Source organism: Dermochelys coriacea, chromosome 4 (genome assembly GCF_009764565.3).
Source record: "Dermochelys coriacea isolate rDerCor1 chromosome 4, rDerCor1.pri.v4, whole genome shotgun sequence".
Lineage (NCBI taxonomy): Eukaryota > Metazoa > Chordata > Testudines > Dermochelyidae > Dermochelys > Dermochelys coriacea.
Window position 1 is genome coordinate 73,900,952 of NC_050071.1, and position 27,996 is coordinate 73,928,947.

Below are 27,996 nucleotides of genomic sequence, written 5' to 3' on the forward strand. Positions count from 1 at the left end.
GTCATAGGATAATGTCAGAATCCCATTGCAGATTTCTCACTTTTAGTGGTTTCAGAGTAGCAGCCGTGTTAGTCTGTATTCGCACCTTAGAGACTAACAAATTTATTTGAGCATAAGCTTTTGTGAGCTATAACTTACTTCATCGGTGTATGAGAGCCTGGGAGCAGTTTCTGCACCAAATTCCAGCTGTGCAGGTAAAATGCCGTTCTTGCAAAATTACAGATTTACAGATCTTCATCTCATTCGTGTTTGTATGGTAGAAGCTCCCAAAAGGAGAAGTGATGTAACCCAATGTCAGCCAGAACCCCCACTAAGGAATAGATAGCCTCCAAACCAGATTGTTTAGCAAGTTTTATAGGGGCAAATTAATGCTAATATTGGCCATAATGAACCTATATTCCTTAGAGTCTACACAACGTGTTGTCACTAGAAGTTATCAGTCTGTGCTTTGTAAATCTCCTAGCCTTCCATGTTTCCTAAAAATCATCATTTCTTTCAATATCTACAAACATGATGTAGATCTAACACATTCTCTGGCTATATTATCATTTTATTTCTACAATGCTGAACACTGAACCGATAACAAATATCTGATTTACATCTTGATTACCTCAGTCGTGCTGGAGGGGACAAGCAGGAGCTGCTTGATAAAATTCCACTAATAAATTGAATACTCTGCATCAAACAGCTCCAGTCCTGTAGTATTCTCTACCATAAGGCTCAAGCTCATTTGTGCAGGAAACAGAGCCTTCTTGGAAGCCAATTCAAGACTGTGGAATGAACTCTCATAGGAATTGAAGACCATCATAAACCACACCATCTTCCCACTCCAACTACAAGGTATGCTTCTTCAACCTTGCCCTCTCCAATATAAAAACATATTTGGATGAAATTAATTAAATTAAAATAAAACCAAAAAGTCCAACACCAAAAATAAACAAAACAAAACAAAACGCTGCACTATATAGTGGGTTGCATTAGTAGGAGCATTGCCAGCAGATCCAGGGAAGTGATTATTCCCCTCTATTCGACACTGGTGAGGCCACATCTGGAGTATTGCATCCAGTTTCTCCCCCCCATTACAGAAAGGATGTGGACAAATTGGAGAGAGTCCAACGGAGGGCAACGAAAATGATTAGGGGACTGGGGTACATGACTTATGAGGAGAGGCTGAGGGAACTGGGCTTATTTAGTCTGCAGAAGAGAAGACTGAAGGGGGGATTTGATAGCAGCCTTCAACTACCTGAAGGGGGGTTCCAAAGAGGATGGAACTAGGCTGTTCTCAGTGGTGGCAGATGACAGAACAAGGAGCAATGGTCTCAAGTTGCAGTGGGGGAGGTCTAGGTTGGATATTAGGAAAAACTATTTCACAAAGAGGGTGCTGAAGCACTGGAATGGGTTACCTAGGGAGCTGTTGGAATTTCTTTCTGTAATGATTTTTAAGGCCCAGCTTGACAAAGTCCTGGCTGGGATGATTTAGTTGGGGTTGGACTAGATGACCTCCTGAGGTCTCTTCCAACCCATATCTTCTATGATTCTATTACTGTACATACAGTTTTCTTGGGAAAAGGTAGAGAAACAGAATGAACCACATGTGACAGATGGTAGTCACATTGCTTAACACAATACTGGAAGGCGCTCACATACTAAGGAGATGAGGACAATATAGGAAAAGAACATGAAAAAACAGAACAGAAGAAAGTGTTGGCATGAATGTACAGGGAGTTAATTTCTATATATCACATATAGATGACTTCTTCCTGTATGCAATAGTGTTCTAACTGTGTTGGTTCCAGGATATTAGAAAGACATGGTGGGTAAGGTAATATCTTTTACTGAGCCAACATCTGTTAGAGAGATGAACTTACACTGTCTCCCACCTTGTCTCTCCTTCTGATGATTTATAAACAAATTTAGAGATGACCATGCCAGAAATGACTAGTAAACATACTGTATTTCTAAACAAATATTTTACCTTTGGGGCATACAAATTCCTTCAGAAGTCAGGTATTTTTAAAATACTTCTCAAATCTTGTACACAGAAATCAAACCCTGTGTTACATGTTGATGGGGTGCAATATAATTCCATAGGTGAGTAGATGAATTATGTAGATAGAGCCTATCAGTTAGATAGCTAATGTGTATCTAATATATACACATACAGACAGTATATTATTCAGGGGGAAAGTATAAATATTTCCAGAAAAGTACAGCTTAATACTGTCAAGTGGTATTGCCTGCTCTCTTACCTATGACTGAGATAAACCATGTGGTTTTTTGTTCAAATGCAGATTATTGTTTCTTTTGTGCTTGGCACTTTATAGACAGATATGAAGACAAGGTCCCTGTCCCAGTAGCTTACAGTCTAGTTACATAACCTATCAAACAAGATGAGAGAGTGGCAGGGGGACCAACTAATGCAATGTGATTGATGGTTGAGGTAAAATATTCACATTGTTAGTGCAATAGTGTTTTTCATTTATGCATGTGTGCCTCTTGCAAGGAATGTTTTCAGTGGGTTAAGGGGTTTGGGGGAGTGAGAGCTAAACTTAGATTCCAATCCATAGTCCCTCATTATTTCACCCTACAAGCATGTGTATCCAGTGGCTACAGTTGATGGAAACAGGAAGGGAAAGCTCTCATCACATGAGTGAAGAAGGGGGAGCTGTAGGGAAGCACTCTTTATCCAACCAAGACATCTCTCCATCTGCTTTTAGCATTGGCAGGAAAGCTGTGCCCACTTTGCTCTCCTTTACTTTAACTGCTGCAGCTATCCCCGGTACCAAGGTTTTATCTCAGGCTACAGAAAAGAAAGCTTATGAAAATCATTTGTTAAAAATATCTGGAGAATATCACTTTGATATCAATGTGATAGGTGCCTTAGAAATAAAATGGACGGATAGACAAGATCAACTTCTGAGGTATCCCTAGACAATGTTTCTATAGTGCACACTAAACCCAGACTGTGACTCAGGTTTGAACCCAAGTCCCCCTTCCATTCACACACAAATTAGTCTGATTTAGATCAGCAACCTCGGACCCTGCTAGGGGGTCAGTCAGAGCCCACATCCTGCTGTGACTCAGGTCCAAGTCCTGTCTTTTTGCAGTGTGAATACAGGTCAAGCCACTGATCCAAATCAGAAGGTCTCCATAGCACAGTATGGCTGCATTAGCATGCCTGTGAGACCTAGGTCCACCAGATGTAAACCTTGGTTTATAATGCAGTGTGGACACTCAAGCACTGGTCTAGTGTGTAGTGTATACATCCCTGTGACAGATAGGATTTTTGAGGCTATAGTTATAGTGGCTGTGAGATAACTGCACATTTCAGAGGCATTGTGATGCAAGAGTCAAAGACTAGGTGCCTCAAGCATCCGACAAAGTGGGTATTCACCCACGAAAGCTTATGCTCCAGTACATCTGTTAGTCTATAAGATGCCAGAGGACTCTTTGCTGCTTTTACAGATCCAGACTAACACGGCTACACCTCTGATAATTATCATGAAAGTCCCCAACATTCACTACAGTGCATTATTTCATTTACAAAATGCTACCATTGTCTTTTTTGAGTGACAAAGAAGAGTAAGGCTAAACAGAGTTTGCCAGTAGCTGTTCCATAAATTTCAAGGGCTGTGATCTTTATTAGTCAATCAGATTGCTCTTTCAGTTCTGCCCATTTCCAAAAATACTCAGACCCAATGTGGAAACTGTGTATGGCTCTATGCATATAAGGAAAATGCAGTATAATCATTCCTTCAAGTGAATGATTTTGGAGATCAGTATCTTTGGTGTTTTTTCATTGTCTAATTGTTGTAACTGTTACTTCCAATGTTGGCAAGGCATTGTTTGTTTTTAATTACCAAAGTTAATTAGCCACCAATAGAGCTAGCAAATAATGAGCAGAGCACATCACCCACCTTTCTCTTGGCTCCACACAGCAGACAATTTAGCTGATTTTGAAGTCCCACTCAAGACTTTTTTGTGTAAGTGCATATAGCAATTTTGTTTTCCTGTGAGTACAAATACATGGGCATGTGTAGTAAATTAGGGTCTGTAGAGTCAATGACAAACCAGCAATAGAGGGAGAGAACAGAAGATTTTAACCGTTGCCTACATTCTTCCACTTGAACCATTTAGAATATATAAAAAGCCATTTAGCAGCTTTACAGGGTACCCAAAGAAAAGGTTAAAAAAGCTGAAAAGCAGGACAAAACGCAGGCAATGGTTTTTTGGGGGGTGGGGGGATATTAAGTACGCAGAATTCTGTGATGATTATCTCTGAGAATAACAGATTTCAATGGTAGAGCTGTTTGAAGTGCATTTGAATATGTTTTACATGATGTTTTAAAGCAAATTCAGGGGAGGAAGAATGGTCTTTTGTCTTCAAGAGCTTGTCCACACAGGAAAGTTTTACCAGTTATACTGGTATCGTTATACCACTATAATCCACCATAAGAATGCTTTAATTCCAGTATAAAAGTGTCCTTTTTTTGGTTACGTTTAAACCCCTTCTTAAGCCACAAGCTGAACCAAAAAAATGTACCAGAATAAGAGCATTTTTAGGGGGGATTATACTGGGTTAACTGCATTGGCTTAAATTCACACCTTAGCTTGTATCTTTAGAAATTTCCCATGTGGACAAACCCTGAGTTTGTTACATAGGGATAATAATATTTAGCTACCACACAGGTATATTGGGAGGCTTAATTAACATTTGTAAAGTGATTTGAGATTCCCAGTTGAAGGTGCTATAAATGCAATACATTATTGTTACAATAGCTGCTTTTTTATATTCATCCCAATATTAACATTTTCCTAGATTAATGGACCATTGAGATCATCTTGATGGTATTGGGTAACATTTTCAAAATCACCTAAGTCCTTTCAAAACCTACCTCCCATTTGCAGTCAATATCAGGCTCCTAAATGAATTATGCGCTTCTGAAAATTTTACCCATTTCCCCTAATGGCACAGAGAAAACCAGAAACTTGTTAGCAGTACGGTGCTGAGGACAGTGGTGTCGTATATCCTATAATGATGTCATTCCTTTGTTAATCACAATTCTGTAAATTAATAGAATACTGATCATACATTTAAGAAATTTGAAGTATAAGGTCCAGTTTTTTCAAAACTACTTTTTTCTCCCCTATTTAACTTGGCACTATTTGAAGTTCGTTAATATTTTTCTGAATATGAAAGTTGCTTTAAAAATACCAGGGTAAAGCTGAGATACTTGACTAGTATATAAGAATGGCTGTGCCCAGTAAGATGATTGATTGGCTTCAATTGTAGACAAATCCCATCTGTCTCATCTATGATTATTATTATTAGATAATTATTGTTAAGAAATCTAACCTCATAGTTAAATAATATGTACAAATGTTGGAATGTGGCAAAGACCACCAAAAAGTTGCTTCCTGGAGAAATTGCTGGACTTCTATCTCCATCTACTGGTAAAAGGAATAATGTCTCAATTCAAATGCTACTTTTAAAAAATCCAAGCACAGTGCAAGGAGAGATTTTACCCTCTAGATACTCTAGATAGGGTATTCAGTGGGACTTTATCCAGACTGATTAAGCCAATGACCTTAAATTCATTGATCTATACTGACTAGTCATGGCTTAATACAGAAAAAGGTATAAATATTCTAATGCAGAAACATGGATGTTTCTATTTAGAGTTAGACTGGGAATCTTGTCAGCAGGAATGCACTGACATGTCAGAGAACCAGATTTAGAGGATGTCTCAAAAGGCTTCTTTCTATATTGGTCAGTGGAACTTAGCAATGTCACAAAGGTGACATAATTAAGATAATACTTAGTTATGCTATGAGTGCAGGGGACTGGACTAGATAACGTCCTGAGGTTCCTTCCAGTTCTATGATCATTTGGTTCCAGGAGAATGATGAAAAACATCTGCTCTAACAAAATGTCCAGACAGATGATCCATAGAATCATATTGATGTTGGTTCCCAATAGGGACAAAAGGAAGGTAGGCAAGATATCCTGATTGCTCTTTAGCAATTAAATGTATTACATAGCACCGTAGTGCTGTGTGTATCAGATATGTTACCCATGATACCCATGATAGTGGGCTATACTTGCTGAAATGTAAGTGCAATATATACAATGTGAGTCAAGATATTCAGCCTTTGAAATGTTGTTTTAGAAGCTTAAAAATAACATTTCTTCTGCTATGATTGTGTCCATTTCCATTCAGCAAACATCGATTTTTTTCCCTTCTGTTTCTAATGAAGCTTGAAATTAACACAGCTTTTTGTTTGCTTCCTTGTTTACAACAACATTGATAATATTAGCACGGCTGTGGGAATAGCATTTAGCTAGCTGCTGGATGGGAGCTCAAACTATTTTTAGGTAGGTCCCATATAACCAAATGTTTTTGTTTTCTGAACTATTTGAAACTTTCTGAAGTATCTAACCTTTAATTTCAATGCCTTGCAGCACTACATTTAGAAGGATATTTAGAATTCAGAACATATTCTCCATACAAATGTTTAAGAAAGAACAAACTTTGAGCCTAAACTAGTTGATCATTCTCATTTAACCTCATAGATGTTAAGGTCAGAAAGGACCACCGTGATCATCCTAGTCTGACCACCTGCACATTGCAGGCCACAGAACCTCAACTACTTCTGAGACAGACCCCTAGCCTCCGGCTGAGTTACTGAAGTCCTCAAATCATGGTTTAAAGACTTCATATTACAGAATTCACCATTTAGTAGAGATGTTGTACTATTAAGAAATGTAAGTAAACAAATCCTAAAATGTGCTTTGTAAATATAACACTGTCATCATTCTGAAGACAGTTAGGGAGACTAGTACTGGTGAAAATGATTTTGATATTGAAACCATGCTATGAGATTTCTGACCTCATTGTCAATTTGATACATGTTTAAGTAAACAAAGTAAATTTTAAGTAAACTTTAATGTTATCTAGAAGGTCAAAATCCATTTGTATTAAATAGTAAATTCATCTCCCTCAGTCTATTATTTGTATTGTCTCCAAGTATTGATTTCTTGCACCACAGTAATGTGCCAGATAGATAGATAATTGATTTATACTGACTTAAAGTAGAGGATAAGAGAGTGAGTGGGCTTTTGGGTGTCTTTTATCTGTTTTTCCAACATGGATAATTAATCCTAATAACTTATTCTTTTAGAGATACTTTTGTTGGGACAGAGAAAGGAAGAGTGAATCTATGGTTGTGAACCACAGCTTGAGCTGTGACAGCTCATCACTGTGACATAGCAGTATTTGCAAAAAGAAAAGGAGTACTTGTGGCACCTTAGAGACTAACAAATTTATTAGAGCATAAGCTTTCGTGAGCTACAGCTCACTTCATCGGATGATCGGATGATGAAGTGAGCTGTAGCTCACGAAAGCTTATGCTCTAATAAATTTGTTAGTCTCTAAGGTGCCACAAGTACTCCTTTTCTTTTTGCGAATACAGACTAACACGGCTGCTACTCTGATAGCAGTATTTGTGACTGACAGTTTGGCCAAAAGAGAACATCAGGGGAATTTCATGACAGGTTTCCTTTCTGCACATTTGATTTTTCCATATGCTTAAATTATTCATTATTGCTTCTGCTGCTAAATCAAAGAATCTCCAGGGATGATAATTAGCCAAACAGCTAAAATGAGGAAGAAAGAAATTTCCCAATTATCTATTAATTATTTTGTGAATACTTGGAACTGTTGTTTAAAAGGTCAGTAGAGAAAACTGTACGGCAGGATTAGAGAAACTCCAGTGGTAAAAGTCATTGAAGTTAATGACAAAATTCCCATTGACTTCAGTTGGACAAAGATTTCACCCCAACAGATGTAAGAACAGGGAGGCATAGACTAAACAGTAGCACTTGTGTGTCTCACATCTCATTCTGAAGGTACTTCAGTTTCTCACTTTTGTGAATTGGCTAAATTTTTCAGTTATTTTTTCAGTTATTCTTCAGTATTTTTTCTACATATCATTGTTGGTTGGAATTGGAGTTGAATATCCTCAGTCTTTTCCTGTGAGGTCTGAATTAAGGATTCTATGTCCTGGTGCTGGGTTGGTCTTTGTTGGTACAATAGCTGCAACCAGTTGAGTAGGAGTGGGGAACAGAAGAGAGAGGTGACATGATCTATATACTAACCTACCAATAGCCCCCTCAGTGTGCTGTACAACATGTTCCGGGTCTTCTTCAACTCTTTTTATTTTTAACATGGTTATACCCCAAGTTTATACACTTTCAGGTGCATCGTTTTTCAGCATTGTGAGTCTGATTGCATCAATAAAGTTAGGACGGAGATTCTGGAATTGGAAATTGATCCAGTGTTGGGCTAATTATTGGATGTGCAGGCCCTTTAATACTTGTGGGGGAGTTCTTCTCAGCTAGCTCTATTCTATTCCAGATTTGCTCCTTAAAAGTACCACTGGGACAGGGAATGTGGTCATTGACGGGGGGGAGAAGTGGTCTTAGGGAGTGGTCTGGACTTTTTAAAGAAGACACCATTCCACTTTTAGTGTCGAGGGTCTGAGCTCTGTGAAGTGAATACTTAGTAGCGCTGGAAAAATTTTTAATAGTAGGGGTGCTGAAAGCCATCCCTCTTACCCCTGTCCACGCCCCCCGCCCCGAGCTGGGGCCGGGAGCAGGGCCATGTCTCTAGGAGCGGGGGACCCGGACAGGGGTAAGGAGGCCAAAGCTGGGGCCACAGTTGGGGTGGGTGCAAGACCAGCACCCCCACACCCTTTCTTCTCACACCTATGTGCATACTCATCCAGTCGGGGAGCAGAAACAGTTCTATATCATGTGACCAATGACAAGCCTCACAACTCACATTTTGAATATGACTTATTAGTCCATAGAGATAAATTTTAAAATAATATTAATTGAATAATTTTGAAATAACAAAGACACTCAGATATACTTGGTTTGACAAACATATTAAACATTATGAATTGCACACATGGTTCTTTTTATACTTTACATGCTTTGGCACTCATCTTGCAATTTGCCACCTTTGAGCACATTTCTGCAGGGGTGTAGGACCCCTTTGAAGTCAGTGGAGCTCTCCAGTGCACCCTCATGCAGTGAATTGTAGGATCCTGGCTCTTTGTTAATATTGGGCCAATATAATTCATGGTTATAGCACCCCTACAAATAAGTATACTGCCCCACATTTGCACAGAAACACACAACTTTTGGCACTATATGTTGCAACTCCAGCATATTACTATTCCAACACTAATTAAAATGTGGCAAACATGGGAAGCTCACCTTGACCATATTAATTAAAGCTTTTGAATGAAAATCTATCAAAGTAATACTTCAGTCTCCCCTCATTTTCCCATAACCAAAAAAACTGCACACTATAATCAAGCCTTAAAGCACATAATTGAGTTTTAATTAAAAATAATCATCTTCTGTACAGAAGGTCAGAATAATGCCAAAAGAACACCAGGCATCATCCCTGTTACCTACATTTATTATTACTTGCATAAAAGTTAAATGATCTACTGCAAATATTCTTATACTGTATCTCAACATTCACTACCTGTATAAACTACTGTAGAATCAAACTGTGACTGTCAGGAGGGCAGTTATACTGTGTCTTCTAACCTGCCTTGACCTCACAATCCCAGAGTCTCTAATAAAGGCAGATACTGAGTTATTGCAGTGGTGTATTATGTACGTGTTCTTACTAATTCTTTCATGCTTTACGTCATTAAAAGAAAATCCATTTGCTGCTGAAATACTCCCTTGTTATGAAGTCTTTATGGCCATTAAAAAAACCCCCTGAAGTAACTATAATACCTCTGTAAATCTCAGCCAATTGGTCTCTTGTACAATATACATAAGAAAACAGAGTATGAATTAATTCATCTTTTTAAAATTTAGTGGCAGAGATTTTGGATAGATTTTTGGTATAACTCTTCTATTGACTTATTCATTTCCTGAGTGAAATGGTTTCTTGGATTAATGTAATTTTCTCCAGAACCAATATGTAATTAATTGGATTCATTAAAACTGAGCTGGGGGGAGAGACCTTTTTTAAAAGGTTGTGTGCCTGTGTCCTTGCTTTCAATTTCATGTACTTTTACTGTTTGTAATATCAGCAAATGGCTGAGTGCAAGTCAAGCTGAAAGTGATCCACTTTAACCCATTAAGTATAACATTAATTATGTCAGTCCTTAATTTACAGAGATGTGGCCTCTAACTTTTAGTTCCAAGCAACTATACTATAATCTGAACATTTAGTTATTTTAAAATCTCCGCATTGTATTATCCTTGCCCACTTCACAGACCCAATCTCTCTCCCTTCATTCCTCTAGTACTCAATTCCTCTCTAACCCTGGTAGGATCAAAAGCCTGCCCTTCTGAAACTATTCCCTTCTTGATCAGCCTACCTGTGCTTCTGTGCCTCATTGACTCCCTTTCTGTCCAAATCTCCTCTTAAAATGCTTTCTTCCTTTCCTTTGACTCCCAATTCCCCTCTCACTCTATTTTGGCCTTATAACTGAAAGTTTTAACTGTATTAATTTTTGTGAGTTTTTTTTTAATAATTCCAGTGCCAAAGTGTCTGGGAAAGAAATTTGAAGTTGGATAAGGAAATATCTCTCTTTGAAGTGAAATGTCCTGGAGTCTTGTGGTGAAAATTGTTTTTGGTTTGATCAAGTCATGATCCTTTGAAAATCACACTTTTTGCAGGAACAGCATATTGATTTTTAACACTCTGTAGCAGTGTTTTGAACAAAGATAGGCTGTGCATGTGTGCATTCCTATCTTAGTAGTGCAGTGAAAATATGTAGTGAACATGCACAGGGAATGAAGTGGGATTCAACAGAAGTCCTTGCCTAGTTTAGAGACCTGATCCAAAGTCCACTGAAGACAATGTAAAGACTTGCATTGACTTCAGTGTGGGCTTTGGACAGGTCCTTACTGCACGTCTCATAAGGTACACAGTAAATGCTGCAGGATTCTACATTCACTGTGGTCTATTGTAAGGTGATCACTGAATTATTTGGTAAAATTTCAGGAAATCTTTGTGTTGGAGGTAATCTAGATTGAATCATGTTTCCTTCCTGTTTCATCCAGTACATAGCATCAGAGAACCTTGGTGATCTGCAAGGGCAGTGAGAGGAAGGAAGTATATAGGAGCTAATGTGTTAATGGTAGCAGCCAATGGAAGTTCATAATGTTTAATCAGCTCTTCCACTCGTTTGCCTCTGGGGGTGGATAAGATTTTAATTTTAGGTGCTCTGATATTTGGCAGCATTCGTTGAACTTTCAAGGATGAACAGTGGCAGTTGAGCGTTCTTCCTATTTGTTTCAGAATAGCAGCCATGTTAGTCTGTATTCGCAAAGAGAAAAGGAGTACTTGTGGCACCTTAGAGACTAACAAATTTATTAGAGCATAAGCTTTCGTGAGCTACAGCTCACTTCATCGGATGCAACAGACTCCAACGAGAGAGCCAATTCAGCAGTCTCTTTTGCATCCGATGAAGTGAGCTATAGCTCACAAAAGCTTGTGCTCAAATAAATGTTAGTCTCTAAAGTGCCACAAGTCCTCCTTTTCTTTTTGCTTCCTATTTGTGGAATTTGTGTTCTGATATTCCTTTGGAGGCGCTAATGTAGTGTAATTCATAGCACAGAAGCAAGGGTGTTCCTCACGCTGGTGGGTTTTTGTCAGTGGCGGAAGGGCACTATATCTTTTTTTGGTTGTGGAAGCCATTCATGTCTGTTGCTTTTTAAGGCAGGAAGCATGTACAGAATCTAGAATAATGGGCCATAATCCTCAATGGGGTGCCTGGATGCAACTATAATACTTATAATAGTATAGTACCTTTCTGTGAAATATAATGTCAGGCGCTAGAAGTCAGTGCAACAGCTACATAAAAGGCATCTCATTTTCAGTTATGTGATAAACAAGATCACTATTGACTTTGCAAAATCTTAGACATACTACACAACTGACTCAGTCAAGGTGCAATTAACAAATATGGTTGCCAGTATGCCGTTTTCTTAATTTTGTTGAATTGGAAAATCTGCTGTTTTTGTCAAGATGGCAGTGTGACATAATGGACACAGTTGTACACATGAAATGTCTTGATTTTCTGACTGTTTACATCCCAGTACTTGCAGAAGTTCTACGATCCATCCTAGCACCTGCAGAGTTTAATCTCTGCACTGCTCTCTGCATGGAGTATAAGCTCCCATGAAACCGGGAGAGAACATAGAAGCTCTGCATCTTCTTCAGTCGCCATCCCTGTAGAATTTACAGTCCCATAGTGGTTAATTCAGAATCTGTATACTCTACTGATAGTTTACATTCTTCATTTTAGAGAATGGTTGTCTCTTGGAAGAAGTGCGTGGTGGTGAGGGAGGGAGGTTCTTTTTTAGTGGTTGTGTGGGAGGAGTGCATAAAGTGGTTTTACAACACACCCCTCCAAGAGTTTTGACGGAACCTGATGTTCCACAGCTTCCTCAGGCAATGTGGAGTTTACTACTGACATAGTGATTGTAAACTCTGTGGCAGCCCTGCAGAATCGACAATCTCTGCATTAACTTCTATGGAAACAGTAAAAGCATAAGGGGATGCTCCAATTTTCTTCAGTTCTATAGGGAGTAAGGCAGCAGTGGAGTTTCTAACATACAGCTTCTTGGTAATGGTCCTATAGTCTAGAAGCTACTCTCTGGACCCAGCCTTAGAAATGCTGCAGTTTTCCCATGGGAAATGGGTTAGGGTGAAGGATACTTAATCCAGAAGGCTCCTCAATAAGGGAAAGAGGCATCTGCTATATTATCCTGAACAAATATTTTTTCTCTTTGTGAGGCGGGGGAGAGAAGAGATGAGGAACTAGCAATAGAAAACTTTGATGGATAATATCCCAAAAATATTTTTGGTGCGGGTTTGACTGAACAAGGACTGATCAAAAGATAACATTTGATACGTTGATATGAATGTAAGTACCAATCCTGCCCTCATGTGTAGGATTTTGAAAATTTACATGGAAGGTTTGATTTATTTAATACTGTGATCCATTCACACTGGGCTTCAGTTTATTGTACTAAGAAAACTTCCTTTTCCTGAATAAAGAACAGTCTTCAGCAATTTGTTAAACTCTTTAACACGATCAAGGAACATAATTTAGTAGATGATATGTGGGGAAAGAATCTTCCTGAATCACTTAATCACTCAGGTATGTGTCTCCTAGGGGGGAAAAACCCAGCATAGCAATTACACCTTGTGTGTTGCAGTCAGGCTACCAAGATGGCCATATTTTTAAAGATTAAGAATTAAAATACTTTAATAAATAAAATAAAATAAAAATAAGAATTAAAAAAGAATATTAAGTAAAATGTTTTCAAGCCTAATGTGTAGGAAATTACATTTAAGTAAACCTTTGAATTGGCAAATCTAGCTGTGATCTTCCTGAAAATATATTATTTCTCTATCCAAAAAGTGCTGCAATAGAGTGAATAATTACTTTTTATTTAGCAAAATATATTACATTAGAAAGATATTGCATTAATCTCCACCTAGAGTATGCACTACTTCATGCTTCATCAATGAACCATTTTTCTGTACTTTCAAGCTATTCATACAGAAAAGAGAGGTGGGGGGGAAATGAAATAAATTGACACTTCTTTCTAAGAAACACAAGCTTCTCGTTCACATACATTATTTGTCAAGCACATGATTCATACTCATTGCTGCATATTTGTCTTTTGTCTGAATACATACATACACACACGTACGTAAATACATCAACGTAGTGTGGTGAACTTCAGTCTGAAGAGCTTTGGAGACCCTATTAAATGATCATTATTGGTTCATTTGTGTAATGTTCATTGTGGGGATGCCACCGTTCATGGTAGCAAGAGATTGTAGGTGTTGCATTTATATATCCTGGAGTATTGTACAGCTTATTGTTTGTGCACATAACAAATAATGACAGATTTCAGAGTAGCAGCCATGTTAGTCTGTATTCGCAAAAAGAAAAGGGCACTTGTGGCACCTTAGAGACTAACAAATTTATTTGAGCATAAGCTTTCGTGAGCTACAACTCACTTCATCGGATGCTTATGCTCAAATAAATGTGTTAGTGCCACAAGTACTCCTTTTCTTATAACAAATAATTCTCATGATCTCACACACAAGCTACAGACCTCCTTCTGCAGCATATCAGCTTTCTACTATTGTAAAAGTGGACCTCTAGTGGCATTTACCTTGTGCTTGCAGTGTTCCTGAAGTTAGGGCAGCCAAAAATGGATGGCAGTTTTCACTGTTCCTTCATTATTCTTCAATAGTTATTTCAGAAGAAGTTTCTACTGTATAACACTGTGTTCCACATTTACTGAAATCTTATCCTACAGCATTCTTCTCTGCAACTGACCCTAAACAGGAGGTGCACCCTTTGGTTCATTGCTTTCTAATCTATTAAGTCTGGCAGGAAGTGAAATCAAATCTCAAGGTTAATTTCTCAATAGTGGGAGAGGGAGGTTTTCTTTTTCTAAATGGGGAGATGGATTGTGTCAAGTTGCCACCTTGGGAAATGCAGGTATGTGAACCATTCTCAGACTAAGAGAAGGGTATTTAAAGAGTATGAGTACAGAAAGGATGATGTACAAGGGAAGCAAATCACTAGTACAGAGCATGCTGTGTCAGATTTGCCTGAAGTTGTTGTCTGTGTTCTGGGAACAGAACAGACAGAGACAGAATGCTGACCTCTGCTAGACTCATCCTTTTTTTTTAAGGAAATGCACTCAGGCTCTCTTTCTCTTTCTTATTCATTGCCAAGCAATTGTATCTTACTGCCAATGGAGGTCTTGCCCTCTAGGAATAGGTGCATTCATAAGTGATTGAATGACCTTGTCAAGATCCACTTCAGTTGACCCCAAAAGACAACTTCGTTTTGACTGTATTGCTTTTCTGGCTCCAATAAGAGATAAAGCCTCATCACAGAAACAGCAAACGCCATTTTGAATGGGGTTGTTTAATGATACACAGGATTTTTTTTGTTATTTCTTCCTTAGTTTATTTTCTTTCTGCTTTCTCCCAACACTAGTTGTTAATGGAATAGCATCTTCTGTAATTACAGCGGTACTATGAGGTTGCCTTGTAAATTGCAACTGTGAGGGGAAAAAACTAGCTAGTGAACTTGTTCAGGGGGTTGGAGATTTTTTTGTGTGTGCGGGGGGAGTATCTTATTTGATTTATTTAATAAAAGAGCTTTTTTAAATAACTTCAGAATCCTAGAAAAGATTTTAAAGGGATGCTATCAAAACTTATCACAACATTTGTCTCTTGTTTTTCACGTTTCAATCTGTTTCATTGAATTTAGTTGTGTGTGTCTGTGTCTGTGTGTGATTTTTTTTAAAAAAAAAATCCTCCACTGATTTTGTTTTCTTGGGGAAAAAATATATAGCTGATTAAATATTGAAATAAATGCTTTGCAAATATGTTCATGAATAAATTACTTAAATTCAATCTGCTGCTATTTGTGGGGTCATTTGTTCTTTACAGGATATAGACACCTACCTAGTATTCTTGAAAATGTCTGCTAATTTCAAAAATGGCATGAATTTGTACCAGACGTGCATTTTTTAGCATTCAGTATTCTGTGCTCTCTTTCTTAATAAGCTTAAGAGAGCAAAATCAATACCATGTGATCCAACAAATCTTGACTAATGAGCAATGTGTAAAACATTTTAAAACAAGGAAGCTGAAAATTTAAGAACAATCAGCCAATATTTACAAGTTGATACCAGAGTTGGTCAAAAATAGAAATATATTTTTGTGAAAAAATATGAAGTGTATAGAACTTAATTTTGATGTGTTCAAATTTATCATTTTCAGTTTTTCCCCAAAATGATTATCAAAATGGTTATTGAAACTTACTGAAAACCTCTTACAGCTCTTGCTCTCTTTCTTTCTCCAGCTGCAACCCTCTCCCCTCCCACTCACCCAGGTCTTGATATTCCTGAGTAGGAGTGGGGGAACTTGTTGTTTGCTGCACTCACTTCCTGCAGTATTGCCCAATCCAGGAAGAGAGAAGGAAGCCCTAGCGCTTGTCTACACTGCCAATTAACAGTGCTGCACCTTTCTCGCTCAGGGGTGTGAAAAAACATACCCCTGAGTGCAGCAAGTTCCAGTGCTGAAAGCACCAGTGTAAATGCTCCCCCAGCACTGGGAGCTATGCCCCTCATGGAGATGGGTTTTCTTACACTGCCACAGCCGTGCTTTAGCATTGCCAGTGTAGATCAGCCCATAGGGGTTGCCAGTGTAGACTAGCCAGCTAGATGCCTCCTGTCCTGACAAAGAAAGATAGATGTCTTCAGTGGCAGGCAAAAATCAAAAAAGCAAGAGGTGTCTGCGGCCCTCAGAAGTATAGGAGAAAGTGCAGAAAGGTAGAACCCTTCCAAAATCCAGAAGTTAAAAAGATCTGCTTGCACCACTGCCATTCCATAGATGTTTGGGAATGGGACATTACAAGGGTAGCATGAGCTCCTGGAACTTACTGTTCCCCTTAGAGAGGAAATCCTTCAGGGTCCCGAAGAAGGCTTTTGCTCTTCTGGAAGATAGTTTTTCCTCAGCTAACTGCTCCTAACTCCAACACCTTCTGATCCATGCAGTTGTCACTATAGAACCTACTACACTTTGAGCAATAGGAACACTAAGGATGTGGTGCAGAAAAGTAAAAATGGTGATGTGAGTGCCTGGAGGATTAAATTGTGTCAGGTAGGCTGAGGAGTTTGACTGCTTAGAAGAGTTAAACTATATAAGCTATGACACCAGTCTGTACTTCCTGCATTTATACTGTGTGATGGCTGCGGTACCATTTTAGACTGTGAAGTAACTGAGGCTCAGATTGAAGCCTTGCGTGAAGTCAAGCATTAGAAAGGGCTGGAGTTGCATTCAGACTTGGTTTAAGTGTGTGCAGCTCTAAATCTGATCCCTGGACTTTACAAGAGCTATTACTACTATCTTTGCACCAGTATCAGAAAGATTTTCTTATGGTGCCCTGTTAGAAACACCTACCACATTTGGGGTTCTCTATAAAATAATGTTCTTAACTGCTGCCTCTGAGTATCCCTTCCTTACGGAGCCCTACCTTTCAACAACTGGGCAGTCAAATTGAGGGCTACTCAGTTATAATGTAGGATTTGACCTTGATGGAGGAGACCTGGTGTGTGACCTGTAGTCCACTGGTGACTGTAAAGCCAGTTCTAACAGTGATGGAAACTGAAGTTTCCTTGGCCAATTTGTTACTACACACACATTTTCTCTTCTTGTTCTTTTTGTATCTCCGATAGTTATAGAACCTTGTAAGCTGGTTTTAAAAGATCTATTATCATCCAGTCCATTTCCCTGCCAACGCTTGATTGCTCTGTACAGGATGTTTGTCAGTGCTTTTTTTTTTAAGTCTAGTTTTAAATGTCCCAAGTAATGGGGCTTTCACTAATGGATTAGTTGGAAATGAATCAGGATAACAGGTTGCCCACAATTTTCCCTGCTCTTCAAACATTTGCTAAAAGAAATCTATATTTATTTTAGCTATATATTATTTGTCTAGCTAAATCACAAAAAAGATTATATTTTCTGCAAATACTACTGAATTTATATAGCAGTCTAGCATTGCATTGTGCTCCTACACAGGAACACACATTGAGCTTTGAGGTTTAATAAGCTACAATAATTTTGTAGTATGGTTTCTTAATTATTGTTTACGGTTCCCAACATTCCTTGCAGAGATTTCACTATGGATGTGCTGTAGATATTCCACTACATATAGGGCAGTTTTGATGCAGTATAAGAAAAGGAGTACTTGTGGCACCTTAAAGACTAACAAATTTATTTGAGCATAAGCTTCCGTGAGCTACAGCTCTTCAGTGGATGCCAATGATGCAGTATATAGGTGCTATTCTTGTCATTTCTTAGACTGACATGCTTCATTTCAGTTCATTTTAATAGTAGCCTGTGCCAGAGCTACCCAGCATGCCAGAAAATTATTGCAAACTCCTCTTCATCATTATCTGGTCTTCAAGGGCCAGATCCATAGCATAACTCTGTTGACTTGACTTTGCTACATTAGCTTCTACCATCTAAAAAGACATGTAGACTAACACACTTGACTTAGATTTGCAATATATATATATGTGTGTGTGTGTGTGTGTGTGTGTAAATATATATATACCAGAGAGAGAGAGAGCAAGCATGTGTATGCATGTGTACCACATACACCATCTGAAGGTCAAGTCCCAACTTGCCAAGATCTTTAGGTTTGGAATCAGAATCACTATATTCTGAATTTTAGATCTATAGTAGTCACTGTCACAGTGTCTGAGCAATTAAAGTTTGTAAGCAGTGCTGTAATAATCTGCTAGTTTTCCATAAGTCTCTCAAGGCTTCTCAAAATGGCTTTGAGGACCTCAATCAATCACTATGGATTCCCCCATCAGGATCCAAGCAGTTCAGAGATGAAGGATTATTCCCTTAAACCAGTATTTATAGATCTTGCTCACAGCAAACAAGCTGACAGGTATCTCCACCCAGGATGAGTGTTGAGTAGCAGCGGCCAATTGACCTGTGAATGTCCAGTGTTGAACATGAAACAAACCTTGCTTTGAAATTAACATTCTACTTCATATGCATACACAAGTAATCCAGTTACACTAATATATATAATGTAATTGCCAGCCATTCATTACAATAGGGATGGATAAGTGGAAACAATTCAAGTATCCTTCATTAGTATTCATGAAGTTCTGCACCCTAAGTAAATTCTCATTCTCGCACTAATGTACCTTTTGATCTAGGGTTATTTATTACCGGGCATGCATAATAGCAAATAAACAAGAGAAGATAACCAAGCTTCACACTACAGTTATGTCTTACAGGTGAATCTGTTTGAACACACCATGACCTTTTAATGTTCCTTTGATTTCTATTACCATGTGAGTGAATTAGTCTGCTGGCAACCTGTGAGACAGCATCAAGGTCACATTTAAAAAGTGACAGTTCCCAATAAATAATGTAGCAATTATATCTCTGCCACTGTGTTATTTCCCTACACTTAAAATAGGAGATAACTGTGGTATCTCCACTGGTAAATGTTTACTTTCTAATGGCAACCGCTGTTTAAGATTTTGTTTTGCCATCAGAACGTTTTGTTATCAGTTACTGTATATTATTATAGGGAATGACAAATTCACATCTGAATTCTAAAAATCAGACACTGGTTATCGTTATTTAAGTGAAGGAACAAATGAGGTAATGGAAACCTTTCAGAAATACTTCAGGATCCTGAAGTTAAAACTCAGAGGTATTCTTATACAGAGATCAAAATATGGATTCTGTCTCTCTCTAACATATAATATTGGTAAGATACATTTTCCTGGGTTCTTAATATATAACAAATGAGCCTATGCAAGTGTAGAGAGATGTCCCTATGCCTGGCTTTCATTTTATTTTTATTATCATGGAGATGGGGGATTGTTTGTTTGGGTTTTGGGGTTTTTTTTTCCTTTTGATTCACTGGGAATGAGAAAACAATTCCCCTTTTTGTGGAGTGATAAAAAGCAAGGTTCATTTCCTTTGGTTTCCACAGCAGTGCCTGCCCATCTTTACAACAACATCAAATTAAAAGCAGACACTACTATGGGACAACAAAGTGCTCAATCTCATCACCTTTCAGCTCCTTCATCCTTCACTGTGAAGTGGATTCCAGTATTTTTCTGTCAATTCCATTTTTGAGAAACTGCTTTCACAGCTTTTACAAGAAAATGTCGTGCTTCTGGTGCAGGCAAGGAGGAATCTAATTTCATTATAGTTAACTGCCTGCCTCCCCGTTACCCTCCATAATAGGGTATGCCTGCTTTCCCATTACCCTCCATTATAGTGTAACATAGTATATTATAGAGCTTTAATAAATAGCAAGGATGAGGCTAAGAGCACATTTCAGGAGCCCAAATTACATTTGACCACATATCTGCCTCTTCAGTTCATGATGTTTGCTGGCTTTTCACAACCTAATTACAGCATTCTCTGGAAATTGCTGTCCACTGGTAACTGGATGACCTACTTTATGTAGCACAGACGTGAAGCTACGTAGGCTTTGGTCTTTATCCTTGCCACCATGTACGTGCTGTAGACTTCCATATTAATCCCAAAAGACTAGAGTAAATGAAATATTAAAATGACTTTTTATGCCCATTCCTGAAGCCTAGATTAGGGCAGTAGGGGGGGGGTGTGGGTGCAGATGCTGACAGTACTATGGATGGGTTGATCAAAGGAATAATATTCATCCACATCCTCTGCTCCATGGCAGATCACAGGCCATATCATTAACTGTGTGTCTCATCTGCTTAGCAAAGTGTAAGGTCCCTGTCTGCTTGAATCAGTATCACTGTGTGCATGTTCAAGGAGCCTGAAGAAAAAGCTGATTCCATCCAAAAGTGTGCCCAGCAGCAGCGTTTGAAAGGATTTAAAGAATTGGAAGAAAAGGAGCAGGGCATTGTAACTGTGTGGCTTCTTTTTAAAAAATCTTCATTATTCAAGATGATCTTGTTGGGGGGGGAATAAAACCCTTGTCATCTTTCTGCTTTGGTCAACTAAGTATAGACTTTACACATTTGCACCCTACAATATTCACTGTCATACATATAAAGCCTTGATTTGCAATGAGACGCTAGATCTGAAAACTGAGGAGGAGGGGAGGTTGGTGAGGGGAAAGTGTTTCTATTTCATTGAGTATTTGAGTTTTGTCATTCAAATCTCTCTGTCTTTCAGAGAATTTCTTATAATAGGGTTTAGCCTAGAATTCTGGGGGTGAAAAGTCACTTTTTTGGGCTGTTCCCCTTGTGCTGCACCTCCCTGAGAGGCATAGCTCAGAATCTGGTCCATGTATTTATCTGAAGGATAAATTCATAACATATTACATTTGTAGTATTAGCATTTTTAAAGGAATAAACTAATTAAGAATGACTCAATAATAAACTCTCCATGCTGATTGAACCTGTTATAATAATTTATCTTCAAACATTTTAGGGGAGCGAAAGAGAAAACTACTAAGTATGGAGTCCTTGGGAGTTGAGAAAAGTCATATGAAGCTAGCCCACACCTAAAGCATACTCATGGATCAGAAGTAGATCAGCTGTGCATACAGCCATCTTTAACAGCGAATCTCAAAATGTGTCTTTGCTTTGCTTATGAAACTACTAAGAACACAAACAAAGCAAAAGTAGGCCTTGGACAAGGAAGATAGTTCTTTGATTTATTCATTTACTGTCTACAAAGAGGGTACATATTGTGAATGGATATTAATTCTGTTGCCCTTCTATCCCTGTATATTCTTAGTGCATTTGCTTGAAAATATTGATGGAATATATTGAACTATCATTATTCTTTAGGACTGGTAAGGTGGTGTTAAAACTACTGTACAACCTTGGTCCGTGCTGCTTGCCGCAGCCCCCATTGGCCTGCAGCGGTGAACTGCAGCCAGTGGGAGCCTCGATCGGCCGAACCTGCCGTCGCTGCAGGTAAGCAAACAGGCCTGGCCTGCCAGGGACTTTCCTTGAACAAGCGGTGTCCAAGTTTGGGAAACACTGACCTAGAGGATATATAGCTGGCCTTGCTTTTCACTTGAAGGTAGAAGTTTATTCTCTATTAAGATGTCAGTTTGGCGTAAAGTACCACTTGTTATAGCTATAGACTCTCTTGTTAGCTAGAACAGCTTTATTCCTGTTAAAAAAAAAAAATGAGATGTATACTAAGGCAGAACACTAGCCTAACTTTAAAATTCCAGCTCAATGTACCTCTCAGGGAATAGAGAAGAGACTTGTAGTTGCACCATGACCCTCATTTGTGCCTCCTATTGACCTATGGAGTCCCCTTTCATAATGTAAATAATTTTCAAATCTTTTTCAAAAAGAGCTGTTTAGTTTCAGACATGCCTCACACTGAACCCTTTCAAAAAGAGGCCTAAATGTAGGTTCTCAGCTTTGGACAGTGTGCAATATTTTGCCTCGAATGGAATTTTCTTTAATTTTCAAAGCTGATTACTTTCACAGAGAACAACCCTGACAAATGACTTCCATTGATTAAAAAAAAATGTGTTGTAAATTAAGAAGAGCCAGGGTCCAAGTCCAAGTCCAGTTTTCACTTAGAGGACTATTTCTGTTTAAAAAAAAACCCCCACCCATACTTTGTATTTAGATTTCTCGTTGTGGTTCAACTGCAAGGTATGATTTTGTCAGGTATCTTTTATACCAACTCAGAGTATAACTTTAAAGTTTATCCACTGTGGGCTCCATGCTAGGAAAAATATACAAAGAAGCCTTATTAAAACAAGGCTTTAAAATATTTATAACTCACACCTCAAGGACTTTCTTCTCTTCTTTACACACTCTGCTTTTGGTGGAGCAGGAGAATGGACTGACATTCATATTAGATCAGTTAGAGTTTTTTGAGTTATTGCTTTTACAGTTCCTTAAAAATATTAATATACACACGAGCATATGAATACGAGTACATATATTTAAACTTGCTTTTTATTGTTTTTACTGTGTGTGTGTGTGTGTCTGTGTCTGTGTCTGTGTCTGTATCATATATACACGTCTACATGAGTTAGATGTATAATTAGATTTTCATTAAATTCTAATTAAAGAAACATAAGCTTGACTTTTACACATTGCAGCAATGTTCTAGTGAATATAAGTGATAGTTATGTAAGAGAATTCCTAGTTTCTTAATGTTTATAATACCAAAGTATTTACTGAAATGCCAAAGTGGCCACAATGTTTATTTAATGTTTACTTAAAATTTACTTGTGAGTTTGATATAACAGCTCACAAAGCTATCATGGGTGAAATTAATTGATGTTTGTAAAGTACTTTAATAGTCTTAGATGAAAGTCAGTGTACAAATGCAGAGTTTTATCATGTTTGTTCAGTTCTGCTCCTAGTGGGCAAGTTTATGCCACAACTGGCACCAGTATGAACTCTTGTTGGCAGTCATAGTAGAGACACGATTGATTACATGGGTATGGAAACTGAGCTACCTTCCCACTCTGTGGTGCACCTTCCAGGTCAAGTCTGAGGCACAGTGGCAAGGGTACTATAGGAAAGTGTGTGTGGCTGCTGTCTATCCCTTCCAGATCCTGTTCCTAGAGGTATCCAGTCTTCAAGGCTATTATAGTAGCATCTTTTGACAAGTATGAAATTAACCAAAAAAGCATTATTTTATAGTGAGAATTAATGGAACTCAGCTATTAAATTGAAGAAGGGAACAATGATGAGGATGCATTGAAGGGTCCAAATTAGAATTAGACAGTGTTAGGCATGACAGTAACTCCATTGTGGTCGATGGAATTACACTAGTGTAAGATCAGTGTGATGAGAATCAGTCCTTGTGTTTCTTATCTAATTGCATCCATGTACAGAAAGGGTGATTAATATGTAATATCAAAATGGGGAATGCTGCTACTTTAGGGATGAATTAAAAAACAAATTTATAATTAGAAGGATATTTAACACTACAGATTTATAGCCATTTTATGGTATGTTAACAGTATTATTTTTATTTAAGCTACATGAAACATTTTAAAAATTTTAAAAAAATTGAAGGTAACACTCAGCAAAACACAGTTTAAACAACAGTAGCAAAATAAGGTGAGACTTTCTGCTGTGCCTCTTAGAGGCCAGAGCAGACGTGAGTATCTCACCCCTGGTATCTTCAGGTATCTAATCTTTTGTATCTTGCCTCTAGAGGATGGCTTTGAGCTTAAAGCTGTTGATATTATAGGTAGATAAGATAGATAGATGTGATGAATTCAACAGAGAGAGAAACGGAAATGTTTCCCCTATTAATGATAAGCAGCATTGAAACATGGCAGCTGTTTAACAGTGACAATACCATTACACAACTTAGGTTAGGCCGTGCAGAATATTAAAGTCCTCTGAAATTACAGAGGGAGTCTAAGTAGATAGAATACAATCACACAAACCAGAAGTACAGAAATTAGAATTTGGTCCAGTAAAAAGGGGCTATCACCGCTTTTCCCCCCCTCCCCCCGCCACTCCCCATCCCACCATCCCACCTCACATACACTTGCTCATGTGAAAATTGCTATGGAACCTTGCATCACCTCAAGTGATCAGGACCTCAGTTTTACTCATCCAAAAGATGAGAAAGGAGGGCAGGAAATGTACTCTGTCTATTGCTTTGACTGTACGTAGTACTTATGGGTGTCAGAAAACACTGAATTGGTGAGTTGATGTGCAGCCACTTATGGAGTGGGACTTGGCGGCGCTGGCAGCACCAGTTTCCCATGGCTATGATGTAGCTGTGTGTCACGTAGAATGGACTTCCATCTCATCCCTTGCACGTCATCTTCCCTCATCAAGAGTCAGTATGGGAGGTTTTAGGCTGCTTAAATCCCTCAAAATTGCATCTTCCAATCTCATTTATGGGACTTGGCAGCATGCTGAACTTATGGCAGCTTCTTACCTTGCACAGTTGACATGCTTCGTGACAGTCTATTAACTTGTAGTAGAATTCTTTGAGGTTATTGTTTCCAAAACACACTCAGGAGATATAACAGACACTGACACCATGCTTTGACTTTCAGAATATATTTGTTATGTTCCACCCTGAAACTTATTGTTGTGAAATGAACAAAGTCATGAAATAAGAGGAAAGAGTTCATTGGACTGAAAATTTGCTACAGGTTGAAACATAAGGCAAATTCTTGAAATGGAATTGATGTTACAGCTGCAGCTTTAAAAAAAATGCATTTACCCAAATTATTGAGATGATGGTATGAGAGGGAAGGATGCAAGATGGTCAGACTGAGTGGAGCTATAAATAATGAAAGACACTAGTGTGTTACAGAAACTGTTAGATAATATAAAAATTTGTTGTTACATTTTTAAAATCATGTTACATTTTCATCATATTTCCACCATCTATAATGACAAATCATAAGTTTATAGAAGTAAGATCTCTCCTTTATAGATTGCATCCTGAAAACTGTGTTCAGTGATGTCACAATTCAAAGAGTGACATGAGAATTTCACCCATATTGACGAATGGTCATTGGCAGCAGATATGGTATCCATGAATGAAACAGCCAGGAAAAATAAATGGGGCCCTGACCCTGCAGAAGTGTGTGGATCCTCATTAGGGCCTCAATGCAGCAAGCACATGCTTAAACTTGAGATCCTAGTGCAGAATTGAGACCTTAAGCAGCAGAATTCTGGGTAGTCAATTTGGGTTTACTAGGCCTAAGTTAAAATGTAAGTCTTAGTTATGTCTGGTGATGGGATATATTAATGCAATAGCTAGAGTCACACAGAGTCAGGTCACTGATCAGAAAAGAATTCCTGTTTGTACACTAGAATTTGCCTGATTAGCAATGGAAGGGGTAGGGATAAAATAATGAAGACTACATGATTGTTTCATGGGCTTTATACAAAATATAAATTGTTTTAAAGTTAGTCTAAGTTTGACAGTGGCTCTAAAATACTTTCACTAATAAATTACACATACTGTTAATGCAAAAATAGGGAGTGAATGGGAGAATGAACATTAAAGCAACAGTGAAAGATTCATAGTGAGGATATAAGAATTACTGTACAAGAGTCTCTGACAGTAGTGAGAACCAAATTAAATCAGCAAACTTAGTGAGCAGGGTTTTTTGTATAAAAATATGATAAAAAAACAAAAAAAATGAGATCTTAGGCTCTGGTTAGACCTAAGTAGAACTTAGATGTCTGGTACTGGTGAATCTCTCTCAGGAAAAAAAATAAGTGCTCTAAATGAATGCAATGTGATACAATTATAAACATACCAGGCTTCAGAAAAACACTTCATTGCTAATCTTGGACTCCAACATCTGTGCTACATGGCATGTAGTATTATATTAATGCCCTATGTTCCATTCTAATCACAATGAAACATCATTTTTTACAGGTACTTAATGCATAGAATGATGCCAGAGGCAGATTTTTGCCTGATGTATGTAAGACCTTAGTAAATAATTCTGGTCTTTTCCATGAAGAAGAATCATCATAGTTTCTTCTTAAATTAATGCATAATTAGGAGGAATATTATTAATCGTAATACAAGTCATCTTGCATTTATAAGATACTCTTCTGCAGGCAAGGAAAGGTGATGCACCATCAGGAGAGCGGGCACATGTAGAGAACAGGTCATCCCACTCCTGCTCCCCAGAGCAGAGGTCAACAGAGATACGCTTTGGTGTGCTAAAGTGGCTCCACCAAGAGAAGAGAGAGCCACAATGTGCACCTGTCTATCTCTGCAGAGTTAGAAGAGAAGGAGCAATGTTTTTCAAAGTATGGGAGACTTCTGGGTTCCCCAGAGTCCCCCAGGTCTGGAAGATTCTTCTATAAGCTTTTTAAATTATTACTGTCCATGCTAGGAAAGCAGTCAAGGATCTCTCCCTTTATTAGCCATAAGTCATGGCTTCCTGCTCCCCCACCAAATGGGCATATCATGAATCCTAGGGCTCCAGATCCTTCTCCTTATATTGGACTAGGGCAAGGATTGCAAAGTCCAAATGCAAATCGTATTTCAGCCACAAGAGGTGCCAAGAGTGTCTCCCATTTCTCCTCAACCATGAAGAAAAACAAGACATCCAAATATTCTAAAAGGCCAAAATCAAAGAGAAAAGCACAGGACTGCTCATTTCTCCACACTTCAGACGAGTCTCACTCATTCACTATCTCATACCATTAAGGGGCAGAACTTTTTTAGGACTTGAATGTGGCTAGTTGGACACAGACTCCGATGCAGATTCAGAGAAAAACCTTTGTGTGTGTAATGGTCTGGTTCTTAGAGCTGATGGACCAAATTCTGCTGGATGAAGTATTAAAATGTGAGGTTAGGTAACTGGAATTTGTCTCAAAAAAGATAGGATAAGAAATAATTACTGTGACGGAATCCCTGGGGTGCAACCTGGGACCATGGCACTCCCTTATCTCTCCAGCCTGGGCTGTCTCTGACAATGCTTTGCTAGTGACAAGCAGCAAACCCCTCCAGGGTTATCACTCAGCACAATAGCAGTTTCTGGCCAATGGGAGCTGTGAGGATGGTGCTGGGAGTGGATGCAGAAGTGTGGAGCCACCTCCCTCCCCCTGCCAGGGGCACACAGAGACATGCCAGCAGCAACAGGGTGCAGCCGCTGTGGGTGTGGCATGGGGCCACGGCTGGCAGGCAGCCAGCCTGAATGCCCCACTATGCCGCGGGACTTTTAGTGGCCCAGACTTGGAGATCACAAGGGGGCAGAGGAGTCCAGACAGAAATATTAGTCATGGCAGGCAGACAAATTTTAGATGGGCTGGATCCTGCCTCCAGGCCATATTTTGCCCACTGCTGGTCTATATGCTTGGAGAACACAAGTCCAGGCATGTGGTGGGCATTGCTGAATTACTGGGCAAGGTTGAGCAATTCCCATAACGTGGCCTTGTGCAAGTGAGTCATTGAATTTTAACTCCCTTGCTGGACAATGGCAGTTGACTGTTCGACAGCCGCCTGGGGGTTGGTTATCCCCCTGTCTTTCGGGAGCTAGTCTCTGGGCACTTCCCAAACCCACTTCCCATATTTTATTGACAATCATAAAACACAATTCTCATAACTTCATATGCATTAATGATGTACATATTTAGATGGAACAGTGGGTTTCAGCAGCTTGCTCCCCTGGGGTGTAGTGTATCAAAATTATTCCCAGAAGAGATGGGAGACAAAAGCAAGCCTAATGCATGATGTTAGGGATGTCCTGAAAAGATGCCCACATAGCTAAATTAGTTAGCACACTAAGCTATCAATCTATATAGATGTTTATACCAAACCCATCACCACATATGAAACTGTCCAACCAGGGGTCATGATTGGAAACAGTATGAGGAAACCATACTAATTGGCTTCAGCTCCAGGAATTACAGTTGAATGGAAAAAAATTGTCCAGACT

The 27,996-nt window shown here is 38.7% G+C and overlaps 1 protein-coding gene across 5 annotated transcripts in view; it reads left to right on the forward strand.

Moving 5' to 3' along the window:
- Positions 1–27,996, forward strand: part of GALNTL6 (polypeptide N-acetylgalactosaminyltransferase like 6) — a 934,158-nt gene that overhangs the window by 809,056 nt on the left and 97,106 nt on the right. The window lies entirely within an intron of this gene.